This window comes from Sinocyclocheilus anshuiensis, unplaced genomic scaffold, assembly GCF_001515605.1.
Source record: "Sinocyclocheilus anshuiensis isolate Anshui unplaced genomic scaffold, SAMN03320099.WGS_v1.1 scaffold447, whole genome shotgun sequence".
Lineage (NCBI taxonomy): Eukaryota > Metazoa > Chordata > Actinopteri > Cypriniformes > Cyprinidae > Sinocyclocheilus > Sinocyclocheilus anshuiensis.
This window is the reverse complement of record NW_015552615.1, coordinates 2,406,675-2,421,224: the sequence shown is the minus strand read 5'-3', so window position 1 is coordinate 2,421,224 and position 14,550 is coordinate 2,406,675. Positions and strand designations below refer to the sequence as shown.

The following is a 14,550-nucleotide window of genomic DNA, read 5'->3' as shown; positions in this document are numbered from 1 at the left end:
AGCGATGATTCAAAAACAATAAAACCCATTATAAACGAGGCATTCGCTGCATCCAGTGGGAACATAATTATGTATTATAATGACTTATACATAAGCACTTGCATTGCATCGCACCGCATAAACATACTTTAGTCTTTGCAACTTTACAGATCTTCTTTATGCACCAAGAGCTTGTAACACTCCAAAGAGAAAGGAAAAATTTTAATAGCATCATATGACCCCTTTAAGTCACACTTAAAATGTCTAGATGTCATTGCATTACATAACAACAAACTGTACTGAAGAAAGTTAGTAAAGCACAAACCTTGCATTTTTCAAGCAAGACATTGCACAATAAAGATGTCTGTTAGGACCGAATTGATAAACCTGTTGTTGAAATCTAAGATAAAAAGTAGATTTTCCTGCAGAAAAATTGTATTCTTGAAGGTTTACTGGATCATGTTCATGGGTAATCTGATGAACTTCAAAGACACTGAGCAAAGAAAGATGAAGAAATTATACGTTTTTGAGCAGCATTCGAGCAAATACCAATAACTATTTTGTTATCTAATGCAATGACATTGAGATTTTTAAGCATGATTTAAGAGAACAAATACCTCGCATCCAACGCAGAAGGTTTTCTTAAGAACTAGAGAGTAAGAAATTCTCTTCGCCACAGAGTTTTTGGTTGAAATGACCTGTAGTTGTAAAAGTGCAGACAGTAGAAGTGAAGACGAGTGATCTAGTTTTAGAACTGAAAGTATGCAGTGCAAGTATAGAGTCAGTTTCTCTCTTTCTTTCTCTTTGACCTTTCTGTTTCTGCTTGACTTTGATACAAACTAACCGCATCTTCAGCATGCAGAAGTGTGATGGCTCCTGGAGAGAAGCGTCAGAATATTCAGTGAAGACGTGGTTTGCAGGAGTGCAGAGGAGGCTGAGAGCTAAAGCAGCCTGAGTGTTTCTACCTGGAGGAGAGACACTCCAGTAAATTACAGAGACGACTCCAATCAGGATGCTAAAATTACAAAAGCTGAAGGGTCACCAAGGCAACCACTGAAGGCAGAGCGTGCAGACCACATGCATGTTGATGTGCGCTGGACTGAATGTATGGGATGAGATTAAGAATAATTTCATCATGAAAAAGGCTCTTATATCTCTCAGGCTCACAACAGCATACTAATTACACCATTATAGCAGTATGCAGTATGTACACTGTGCCCAGTATGCAGATTTGCTTTGTGCATTGCAGATACTATATGCACAGTATGCTGTATCCCACAATGCAATGCATTCAAATGTGACAAAGTAATAGCTGCCATGGGTTTACCACTAGTAACATTATCTTTTCAGTTTATCTGCCAAAGTTTTTAAAATAAAATGCATGATTTAGAGCACAATTAACAAACAAAATAAATACATATACATTATCGCTTCATTTTATCAGCCAACTTTTTAAAAAGAATATAAAATAAAATACGAAATAAAAATGCATACTACAATAACAATATGTAGTGTATAACAAACTAAATAAATACATTTAACATAACATCCATGGTCTCTTCATTTTGTCTGCCAACATTTTTTTAATAAATTACATAAAATATAATAAATATAATCTGAATATATAATGAAATAACGATATTTAGAATAAATATATGTATTATTTAATACAATTAATAAAATACATTAAATTGATTTCTTAATTGAATAAATATAAAAAATATTATTTTATAAATAAATAGTAAATATAAATAGTAAAGGTAAATACTAAATATAATATACATGACTTCTAAATATATATATATATATTAGGGATGCACGATATTATCGGTCTGATATCGGAATTGGACGATAATGGCTTTAAATGTACATATCGGCATTGGCCGATATGAAAAAAATATGCCGATATGTTTTGCCAATAAGAGGAATACGTTAACTCACATATGCTCAGGGTGTGCTAGCGATTAGATCACATCAGAAGTGTGACTTATTTTGGAAGTAAAGTTTTGCCTGAATGGCAATTAGATTCACTGCTTTGGATCGCTGCATTTAAACTGAGAATGCAAGTACAGAATGATCCTAATGCCCGTTCGGTAAGGAGTTTTAATTCCGTAGGGGGCGCTGTTGGCCTATTTTTAATAAAATGAAAGTAAAATACACAAATAACATTTAGACTGTTTCTGATTAAATAAAGCAGTAATTGATGTAATAAAATCATGAGTATGTTTTGATTTAAAGGTCAGAAGCTATCGCTTACATGAATTTAAAAAAATCACAAACACGACACGACTTAAATTAAATTATTTTATATATACTTATTTACTCATTAATGTGTAATTGTTATTTTTTAAACAAATTATGAGCTCTAAAAGATTTTCAGAATTTTTACAACTCTTTTGCTTTAGACCATCTACAGATGTTACATTTTAAAATAAAATGTTAAGGTTACTACTGCATCTTTCTGAAAAAAAAATGCAGCGATTGATATACAGTTTATTTATAGTTATTTTCGAAGCTTCAATGTACTGTCATTATAAAATAACTTCATTATTGTTTATTTAATTCTAAGAAATAAGTCATTGTTAAGAACTTTAAAATAAGCTAAAAACAAAGTTAAAAATAATTTGCTACACTTGGTGTTGTTTCCAAACAAAAGGAAATATATCGGTATCGGCCAAAATGAGTTGAAAAATATCGGCATATCGGATATCGGCATATATATTTATACACACACACACACACATACATATATATATATATATATAAATATGTGTGTGTGTGTGTGTGTGTATAAATAAATAATTGAACAAATGACTGCATACTAACGTTGGACGCCACTTGCTGAATGAGGCCATGGGATATGTTTAAAACGTTTTGCATACTGCTTCATTTGCTATTCAAAAAGTATTACGCTAGTATTCCATTCCAAACAATTTTGTCATGTCTTGGCATATTTTCCCAGTGTGCTCCGGTATCTGTACAGTACGTCCATCTCTCTGACCACTAATGGCGCGGATCAGTACTACATTTGGTGCCAGCTTTGCCCTGCAGCCAAGCAGAGCAGTTCTGCCACAATAAAAACAGTGTTTGAGATAATTGGCTCTTCAAAGTGGAACGAGAGCCGCTCTCTCTCCCCGGCCCCTCTAAGTGCCTGGGGTCCATTAGCCATTGAATACATTACCAACCTTAGAGGGCCATCTTTAAGACCTTTAATCAAGCTAAAAGTAGAGATGTATAAGAACAACCTCCATTCTGGACCTCTTCCATTTTTACATCCTTGAGCGCATAGAGTGTGTTGCTGTGAATTTGTTCTTGCTGTCATACTTCCTTCTTATTTTACTATGCTATTTATTAATTTTCTGTCAGCTTGATACTCTAACACAATGTTAAATCGTTTTTTAATCACCATCCTATTTTTTTTTAAAGCATTCAGTGAATTAGCTCTCAGTTGTCAAGAAATGCATCACATTCAAATTTTAAAGACAGTTTTCACGTTGTCTGTATTAACTTCAGCCAAAAATGACAATTTCGTCATCAATTATTGTTCCAAATAGGGTTGGGCCGATAGACGATGCCATTGTCCATCGCCGATGGCTGTTAGACATCACGATGTTGAGCCGGCATCGTGATCCCCCCCAAAGAAACTCATACAGGTTTGGAACTACTTGATCATAAGTAAGTGATGACAGAATTCCTTAAATGTTTAAGGCACTTTTTCACAGAGCCGTATTTCTAAGAAATCCATCTGCTGCCGGGTGTGAGACGCAGATGTTGAGGCCCGTAGGAGCCTGTGAACTCTTTGTAAGTCTTTATAGCTGCAGGTTGAGCTTCTGGAGGCATGAGGCATTTCCACAGGAGAGATAATGGAACCACAGCCTGTGTTACTGACCCTCCAGAGGAGAGAGCATCGCAAAATGAACATGACAGAAGAGTGAGAAGTGTTTCCCTTGGGCGTCTAATGTTACTGATCATGTATGACTGTCGAATACATCGAGTTGTGTACATGATTCTGACTGAAATGGAATACTAGCATACTGTGCAGTACATACTACTATCTTTTTTTTTTTAAATATGACAAAAATGTCAGATAGTAGTACAGTTACCTTATTACAGTGCTTGATTTAGGAAGTGGAGTCTAAATCATCAAAAAACCCAATGTAAAACAGCCTGATCAAATAATAAATCACAAATTTGTATAAAACAATGCAATACTGCTTATGGAAACAGAAGGTCGCATTGCATTGTGGGATATAGTGTTTCAACTCAAATCAGAACACCATAGCAACTGTATGGGGCTGTTTACACCTGGTCACTTCATGCGTTTTGTCTGATCGGATAGCTATCCGATCGTGAAAAGACCAGGTGTAAATGCCCTCTGAAACGCATTCGAGACAGATATAAATCCGAACGCTCAAACCACTTCAGGAGGTGGTCTGGGCCGCATTCCAGACGAAACTGAACAAGTGTAAATGCATCTGGTTGTTGAAACCACATATGTAAATTTTATTCCTCCCAAAATGTTAAAATAATAAACGTGTGAGAGTGTGTTATAGGCTATATGACATTATAGTCAGATATGACTGCGCTAATGCAACACACATCGCAGCAGATGAGTAGCCGAGCATCTCTTCAGCAAACCGACGGGCAAACTGCCGCGAATGAAACTGAAAGTAAGACGCAGACGGTCAACACACAATCATCTTCATTAAAAGTAGTAAGACAAACTTATCTTTCCAGTGCTGATGCTGCGCACTCTCCTATTGGGGTCTTTGATCTTGAAATGAGCTGATAATTAATAAAATGAAGCGCTTATCTTTTGATTTCGTTGACGTGAACTAAATTTGAATATAGCATGGGAATTGAAGATCGGATTTATATCCGTTTTGCGACGACACATTTATGTGGCCAAGTGTAAATGGAAACGTTTTAACAAATCAGATAGATATCCGCATGAAATGAAATGACCAGGTGTAAACAGGCCCTATAGCAACACATTTGACCATAGCAACTGTATAGCAACAAATTTTACAGGCCCCGCCAACGACTGTTCACGGACACTGCCGTATTAGCAGAGACCACGCCCTGAGTGAGCCGCACACAATCCGCCATGTTTATCTCCACGCTAGAGCATTTAAAAGCAGCATTCAAATAAGAAATGTCTTCTCATTAAAGCTATAGACGTTATTCAGTCCAGAGTGAGTGATTTTCTGCTTTTATTTTATTGTTTGGGTCATATTATTAGCGTAGACAGCAGTATAGGTACAGCAGTATAGGTACAGCATGCCAATTACACGCTCCCTCAAAACTTACGAAATCTGTGGCATTGTGCTGTGTGATAAAACTGCACATTTTAGAGTGGCCTGTTATAGGCTATATGACATTATAGTCAGATATGACTGCGCTAATGCAACACACATCGCAGCAGATGAGTAGCCGAGCATCTCTTCAGCAAACCGACGGGCAAACTGCCGCGAATGAAACTGAAAGTAAGACGCAGACGGTCAACACACAATCATCTTCATTAAAAGTAGTAAGACAAACTTATCTTTCCAGTGCTGATGCTGCGCACTCTCCTATTGGGGTCTTTGATCTTGAAATGAGCTGATAATTAATAAAATGAAGCGCTTATCTTTTGATTTCGTTGACGTGAACTAAATTTGAATATAGCATGGGAATTGAAGATCGGATTTATATCCGTTTTGCGACGACACATTTATGTGGCCAAGTGTAAATGGAAACGTTTTAACAAATCAGATAGATATCCGCATGAAATGAAATGACCAGGTGTAAACAGGCCCTATAGCAACACATTTGACCATAGCAACTGTATAGCAACAAATTTTACAGGCCCCGCCAACGACTGTTCACGGACACTGCCGTATTAGCAGAGACCACGCCCTGAGTGAGCCGCACACAATCCGCCATGTTTATCTCCACGCTAGAGCATTTAAAAGCAGCATTCAAATAAGAAATGTCTTCTCATTAAAGCTATAGACGTTATTCAGTCCAGAGTGAGTGATTTTCTGCTTTTATTTTATTGTTTGGGTCATATTATTAGCGTAGACAGCAGTATAGGTACAGCAGTATAGGTACACATACATACATATATATACAGGGCCTAAAATTAACACTTGCCAAGCGCCAAATTAAAGTCTGTCACTGATGTAAATCAAATAACAAAAGAAAGAGAGATTTAATAGACTACATCTGAGTGACTTCATATGCAGAAACATGAAGCTAAAGTCCGAATACATTTAAACACATGCGGGGAGAATTTCATGAATGCAATGTCAAAAGAAGAACTGCTTGAAAATAATGCAAGCGTCTTGTTTTCTGATGAAAGGCTTGATTGATTACAGAATGATGATTACAGCAAATGGCCTGGAAGACGGCAGTGTCTCTCTCAGCACAGAGCGCCTCTCCTCTCCTCTAATGGCACAGCTATTAGCGCTAATGCATTTCAAACATACTACTGACACGTTGGATGGAAAGTGCACATCTTTTCCTCCTCGCTTTCTCGCTCCTCTCACTGCTGTCTTACGCACAACACCCTTCAAACACATCTAATCAAACAGGCCTGGGCTTCCTCGCAGCTCTTTACCTTCAGACTGACAGCTACAAGTACAGCGACATACGCTGATAACGCTAGCAGAAACAGATATGGACCAAACCATCCAAACGCATTCAGTGATAATGAATAGAGCTGTAATTGTAGTGATGGGACGACTGAAGCCGCATTAATGGGTTGTGCCACATTGAAAATAGTTATTACTTTAGTGCTAAGCACAGCAAAAACAAATGTAGCTATTATCATAATAGCATGTTGCAGAGCTTTATTAAAAAGCAGCTACAGTGTGCGATTGCAGCAGACCCGCCTTTTATTTTTATGCACTTTCACTTTATGTCAACGCAAATGTGCAGCAAATGGTATTGGTCAAATTCACAAACAAATGACTCAAATCTTTTAAAATGAATCGTTCCATAGTTACAGGTTTGAATTAGTTTGATGAAGCATTCACTGAATAAATGTATGCAATTGTACTTATATACTTTAGATAGATAGATAGATAGATAGATAGACATACATGCTGTACACTTTTTATTTATATATATATATATATATATACACATACATACATATATATACAGGGCCTAAAATTAACACTTGCCAAGCGCCAAATTTAGCGCTGCTAAAGTCTGTCACTGATGTAAATCAAAGAACAAAAGAAAGAGGTGTGTGTGCGCGTGCGTGCAAACTGAGCAAAAATCATGAATAAAACCAGAGGAACCTGGATAAAAAGACAAACAGAAAAATACTGACATACTGAAACACTACATAATGTACTACTGAATCAACTGCATTTACATTGTAGAACTCCATGATGCCTGACAGATATACAAGACAACTGCATGTTCTCATCACGTTCAGATCTAGATTTGACACAGTCCTTGTTTATTTTTCTCAACAGTGTCTCTTCAACCGTATTATATATGGTATTATGATATCCAGTGAAACAGTGGCGGGGCAGCGAGCCGGAGGAGATGTAGTCTTTTGGTAGTCGTTGTGCTGCCTGAACCAGTTTAAACGAGACAATCGCGTTAATCAGCCAAGAAATGGCTCTCAAACCAATTGTGACAGAGAGGCTAGCCAAAACGACCTTGAGAAATAAGACACAATAAAAGAATTTAACGACTATTTCACACACTATTGCATTCAGATGGATTTAAAAGGCCGGCGTGCCACGACTAGCGCTGTTGTTATTACAAGCCGAGCCGCGAGAGCTCGATACTGTGGTCAAACATGACAAGCGCTGCATTCAAACAGCTCATTCTGTATTGTGTATAGAGACGGGTGGCTGGACAAACAAATATAACACATCAAACACTATATATCGTATGATATGGAATCATACAATGCTAACACCAGTGCTACAGACACTATCTTGATTATTCACACGCCAAGGACAATCAGGTCATGGCTGTTATGCAGTGTCTTGTGAATGTTTTGACTATCAGAAATATGCTTGGATTAAGCTCTGACACTTTTTATATATTACATTATTAATTACATTATTTATTATATATTTTTATTAAATAGATTTATTTTAAATTAATAAAAGTTAATTTTATTTTAAATTAATTAAAATTTTTTTTTATTCAATAGATTTATTATAAATTAAACGTATAAGTATATAACATTTAAGTAAATTAAAATATGTATTTTAATTCGACTTAATTATGTACAAAATGGCCCAAAAAAAAATGCTAATGTGGTATTGATTTCCCTCCAGAATTATTTCACTTAAAAGTACTGAATTTAATATTATATCCAAAAAAACAAGACAACTACATCAAAGGAAAAAAAAAAGAAATACCTGCAATATTCCTTAATAAATCATCATGTTAAAAATAAACAACCTAATATGATTTCCATCTTAAAAATACTGAGTTGAATATTTTATCCAGGAAAAAATAAATAAAGAAATTCCTGCAATATTTCTTAATAAATTCTCAAGTTAAAAATAAATTAACTAATATGATTTGAGTTGAATATTTTATTCAGCACATTAATGCATCATAATGTAAAGTGTCTCAGTGTTTGAGGACAGTGATGTGCGAGTATGTTAACAGAGTGACGGCGAGGACAGATGCAGGACTTTCTGAACAGATGAGGTGTGCGGTTATCTATCACGCCTGTCATGGTAATTAAGTGTGTATGGCCATCAGGGGAAGCGCGCGGGGCAAAGTAATGGTGACTCGCGCAATGAAGTAGGAGCTGCCTCGCCGGTCGCTACGGCAACAGCAGCCATGGTATTCTGGGAATCTGGGCCGATGATGTCACCTCTGTTAGCACAAAGCACAGATGGACCGAGGCAGGTACCGAACAAGAGCTTCGCAAACACATGCGGACAGCCAGGTGTTCTCCTTCCCACAGTTGGCCAAGCATAGAGAAGCACACACGAGGACGCGTTTATGGGAATACACTTAAGCAAACAGACACGGCTGCACCCTAAAGGACATTTCATTTGTGTCAGGGCTTCAATGCAAGTTGTGACCTCGACGTGAAAACACCATCAGAGGAAGGCGATTTTACCAGAAAACAAGCGTATGCATACGCTTTAAAACTACCCATTATTTAAAGTAGTTAAACTACAGGCAAAACTCTTGACCATTACAAGCTACTAATAAAAGCAGTGAAATTATTTAAAGTGGCAAAATCTTTTTAAGCTGTCACATGATTGTGAGATCACATGATCAGACAAACTCACTTTTCTCAGTAATAAACTACACTTTTAAATAGCAATTTAATTTTTTAACTCCAGGTGTCACTAGAGAGAATCCCATAGTGCTTTGTTTAAATCAGTGTTGTTATTGTTAACTTAAAATAAAAATATTTAAAAAAAAATTTTTGTTAACTGAAATAAAGCTAAAAATTAAGTATAAATATTAGATAAAATTTTAATACTGAATTCAAATTATTATTAAAACTTAATAAAAATTAAACAGAAATGTTAGCTTGGTAACCAACTGAAATCAACTGAAATAAATTAATTTTAATTTGATATACAGAAACTAATGGAGATCTGTAAAATAATCCATGTGACATCAGTGGTTCATCCGCAATTATACGAAGCTACGAGAATACTTTTTGTGCACAAAAGAAAAAAAATGATGACTTTATTTAACAATTCGTTTCCTCCGCATCACCCTAGTGCCATTTTGGAGAGTATCCACTGGACGTAAACAGCGTATGCTGTTCTGTGCCAGCTGCGTCACCGGATCTGTTTCCTACGTTGTTGTGATTTGATCTGAACGGAAACGGCGTGTCCGTGTGACGTTGCTACGTTTCTGGACTTGGGAACATTTCAGTTGCTTTGCTGTCTATGCAGGGTCAGACAGCTCTCAGATTCCATCAGAAATATCTTAATTTGTGTTCTGAAGATGAATGGAGGTCTTACAGGTTTGAAACGACATGAGGGTGAGTAATTAATGACAGAATTTTCATTTTTGGGTGAACTAACCCTTTCATACAAATTAGTGACGTTAAAAACTAGAACTAATGTATATGTCAAAAACACACTAAATATTATTTTTAAAAAGAAGATTTAACCAGTGTTATTTGAGGTCATTAAGATACTATTGTAGTTTTCATTAATATTTGAAACCAGCTTTTATTTTTACATTTTCTGTTTTCATTTTATCTTTAGTTAAAGTTTTAGTAATTTGTTGCGTGTTGCCATTTTTAGTAGTTTATTTTGTCTATTTAGTTTTTATTAATTTTTATTTAAGTTTTAGTTATTTTAATACATCAAGTTAAACTAAATTAAAACAAGAAATATTTAATTGTTTCTCCAAGCAATGAGCAATCAGGCTAAATTTAAACTTTCACTTAAAGGAATAGTTCATCCAAAATTTTTAATTTGCTGAAAATGTACTCACCCTCAGGCCAACTAAGATGTAGATGAGTTTGTCTCTTCATGGGAACAGATTTGGAGAAATGTAGCATTACGTCACTTGCTCATCAATGGATCCTCTGCAGTGAATGGGTGCCATCAGAATGAGAGTCCAAACAGCTGATAAAAACATCACAATAATCCACAAGTAATCCACACACCAGTACATCAATTAATGTCTTGTGAAGTGAAAAGCTGCGTGTTTGTAAGAAACAAATCCATCATTAAGACATTTTAAATAATTCAAATTCAAAGTCCTCTATTCATAATATTGCTTTCTCCAGTGAAAAGTTGTCTTGCCTGAATCAGGAGAGAAATATGCACAGATCAAGCACCATTTACAAATATGTCAGTGGATCTTGATGAGAGAGGACAACAGGAGATGGACTGTTTCACTGGAGGACAAATTATTATGAACTACAAACTATGGTGTTTTCGTTCAGAAGGGACGGTTTGAAGTTAAAACATCTTAATTTATTGCATACAAAAATGAAGCTTTATACTTCACAAGATGTTAATTGATGGACTGGAGTGGTGTGGATTACTTGTGGATTATTGTGATGTTATTATCAGCTGTTTGGACTCTCATTCTGACGGCACCCATTCACTGCAGCGGATCCACTGGTGAGCAAGAGATGTAATGTTAAAATTCGCCAAATCTGTTCTGATGAAGAAACACACAGAACACACAGAGGATGAGTGCATTTTCAACAAATGTTCTTTTTTGGGTTAACTTTTCCTTTAAGGCTAGAAACATGCTTTGCGGAAACTTAAGTGTGCTAACCCACTGTACAGTTCTCATATTATTGACAATTACGGACCTCAGTATTTAAGATACTGAAGTCTAAGACTTAAATATTAAACTTAAATTAAACTCTCAAATGATCTCAGCTGTGATCCACATTCATGGTGGTCAACCATATAGGGTAAATTTCCATTTCATACCAACTTTATGATTACAAGGTCAAAAAAATCTAAATAAAACATATGCATAGATGAATCATTCACAATAAGATCAAACATGCATTTAGAATATAGATTCATTCAAAAATAAGTCTTTACAAAATCTTCCGAAACAGTCACTGTTTGGTGATACACAGAAAAAAACAACAACATAACCTATGTCTATGTATGTGTGTGTGTGTGTGTGTGTGTAATATAATCTGTAGTCTATCAGAAGTCTGTCAGGTCATTTGAGCTGATGCGGCCTCATGCGGTGTGACAGACAGCGGCCTGCGTCCTCCATCGCCTCCCTCCTTCACTGCTGACTTTAGTGGCTAAGCAGCCATGAATAGAGATGGGCTCTCAGAGAGGAGGTCTCATAATTATTAGTTTTAGAGCCTTTTCTCAGATATCCCGCGGGAGCAATGGGGTTAAAAATCCATTTGTGGGAAGTGTAGCATGACAGCAAGGCACGGTCTCCCTGGAGACAGCCGACATCACACAGCAGTGTGTGTGTGTGTGTGTCATGTATGTGTGTTTATGTCTGTGTGTGTCTACATATGGAATGCATTGCTATGGTGTCTGTTTTTATAGCCATGAACAGGACTGCTCTAAAAAAACAAAAAACAGACTCTGCCAAAAGTTAATACCCATCATTCATTAAGCTTTACACCACATTCATAATATACTAATATACTAAATATTTTGAGATTACATACATATATATATATATATATATACACACCACAGTAACTTTTTGTAGGGGTTACAAGTGCAAAATGTCTACTAACATTCAGATTATCAAGCTAGTCAGCGATCTGCACAATCCTTCAGTTGTCACAGCATATAAGCTCACAGATTCACTTTTCCTCATAATGCTGCTGTGGCGCCTGAGCTCCGACCCTCCAAGGGCGCCTGGGGGTTTTGCTCAAGGAGCTCTCTATTATACATTTTCGTTAATATTTAAGTTCAAAAAAAGTTTTTATTTATTTATTTTTAAAATGGTTTTAGTTCTAATTTTAGTTAACTATTATAACCCTGGATCGAAAAAACAATGAATAAGTGAATAATTTATCTGAACTTTCCCTGAAAACATCCCTCCACTAATATACTAATAATACTAATCCCTCCACTAGACACCTGCCTCTGACTAGTTAGTGTAGATATGTGGGTGCATGTTAACTACTTCAAACTAGTTTCTAAGCACGTTACCCTTTTGCATCCAATCCGTGTGACACAAACGGCCTCTTTTTCTCTCCGTCTCTCGTATTTCCTCCAGCTGTCGCTCTGAGACGCGTGCGTTTTGGCACTCCTAATGTGCTAAAGAGCATGTGAGACTAATCTAATTACAGCGTTGCTCCAAAAGAGAGCGCGAAACTGTTACAATCTAAAACCCACAAATGGAGAGACCCCTCTTCGTATCCCAGCATCCTCGACGCCCCTCCTCTCGTTCCTGGCTCTCCCGTGAAGACGGTGAATTGGTTTGGCCCCTACAGTGCTTCATTACCTGGCCTAATTATAAAGGCAAATGAAATCAGCCCCGCAATACATTATTAATGTCCGCATGAGGTCATTTGAGCTGATGCGGCCTCATGCGGTGTGACAGACAGCGGCCTGCGTCCTCCATCGCCTCCCTCCTTCACTGCTGACTTTAGTGGCTAAGCAGCCATGAATAGAGATGGGCTCTCAGAGAGGAGGTCTCATAATTATTAGTTTTAGAGCCTTTTCTCAGATATCCCGCGGGAGCAATGGGGTTAAAAATCCATTTGTGGGAAGTGTAGCATGACAGCAAGGCACGGTCTCCCTGGAGACAGCCGACATCACACAGCAGTGTGTGTGTGTGTGTGTCATGTATGTGTGTTTATGTCTGTGTGTGTCTACATATGGAATGCATTGCTATGGTGTCTGTTTTTATAGCCATGAACAGGACTGCTCTAAAAAAACAAAAAACAGACTCTGCCAAAAGTTAATACCCATCATTCATTAAGCTTTACACCACATTCATAATATACTAATATACTAAATATTTTGAGATTACATACATATATATATATATATATATACACACCACAGTAACTTTTTGTAGGGGTTACAAGTGCAAAATGTCTACTAACATTCAGATTATCAAGCTAGTCAGCGATCTGCACAATCCTTCAGTTGTCACAGCATATAAGCTCACAGATTCACTTTTCCTCATAATGCTGCTGTGGCGCCTGAGCTCCGACCCTCCAAGGGCGCCTGGGGGTTTTGCTCAAGGAGCTCTCAATGAAAGAGTTACTCTTGCATTTGACAACGTGACTAACTTAGCCAGTCAATTGCACTGAAAAATAGGCTCAGCGAGTAGTCAATGGGGCGTCCCAGACCAGGGACCATTTCAAAGCAACTGTGTGCCTATGTAAAAATACAGCCTGACTGATACGCTTAACATTAGCTTGTCAGCTAGCTATAGAAAAAAAAAACACAAAAAAAACAAAACAAGGCAGGGGTGGGATTTGCAGACATTTAATTTGCAGATCTATCTATCTATCTATCTATCTATCTGGATTCAATTGCAGTATTTGCAACAATATGATATTTTCAAACTGTTTTCACGCCTGATTAGAAACGAGGACAGATAAGAGGGAGGTGTGAGAGGAAAGAGCGAGATAGTGAAAGAGGAAGGTGAGCACAGAGGAGAGAGTGATGAAAACTGAGAAAGAGAAGCCATATATGAAAGACGGCTAAATGAATACTGCAAAAATAGACAGACGAAAGACGTGATGAAACAAAGGAACGACAGACTGAAAAAGAAAGGAAAGATGTGAAACGTGCCACAGTTCTGACCTTTAACATTAGAAAACAAGCAAAAGTCCACATATGTTTGTGCTTTGACTGGTTTCAATAGACTAACAATACTTTCCAATGCACAAACGAGATCTCATTAACGTCTCAATTGTTTCTCCAAGCAATGAGCAATCAGGCTAAATTTAAACTTTCACTTAAAGGAATAGTTCATCCAAAATTTTTAATTTGCTGAAAATGTACTCACCCTCAGGCCAACTAAGATGTAGATGAGTTTGTCTCTTCATGGGAACAGATTTGGAGAAATGTAGCATTACGTCACTTGCTCATCAATGGATCCTCTGCAGTGAATGGGTGCCATCAGAATGAGAGTCCAAACAGCTGATAAAAACAT

General features: G+C 36.9%; 1 protein-coding gene across 1 annotated transcript in view; it reads right to left on the bottom strand.

The window, feature by feature from the left end:
* The window catches only part of LOC107666002 (voltage-dependent calcium channel subunit alpha-2/delta-2-like), a 256,052-nt gene that overhangs the window by 122,703 nt on the left and 118,799 nt on the right, over nt 1–14,550 (bottom strand). The gene's annotated exons all lie outside the window — the stretch shown is intronic.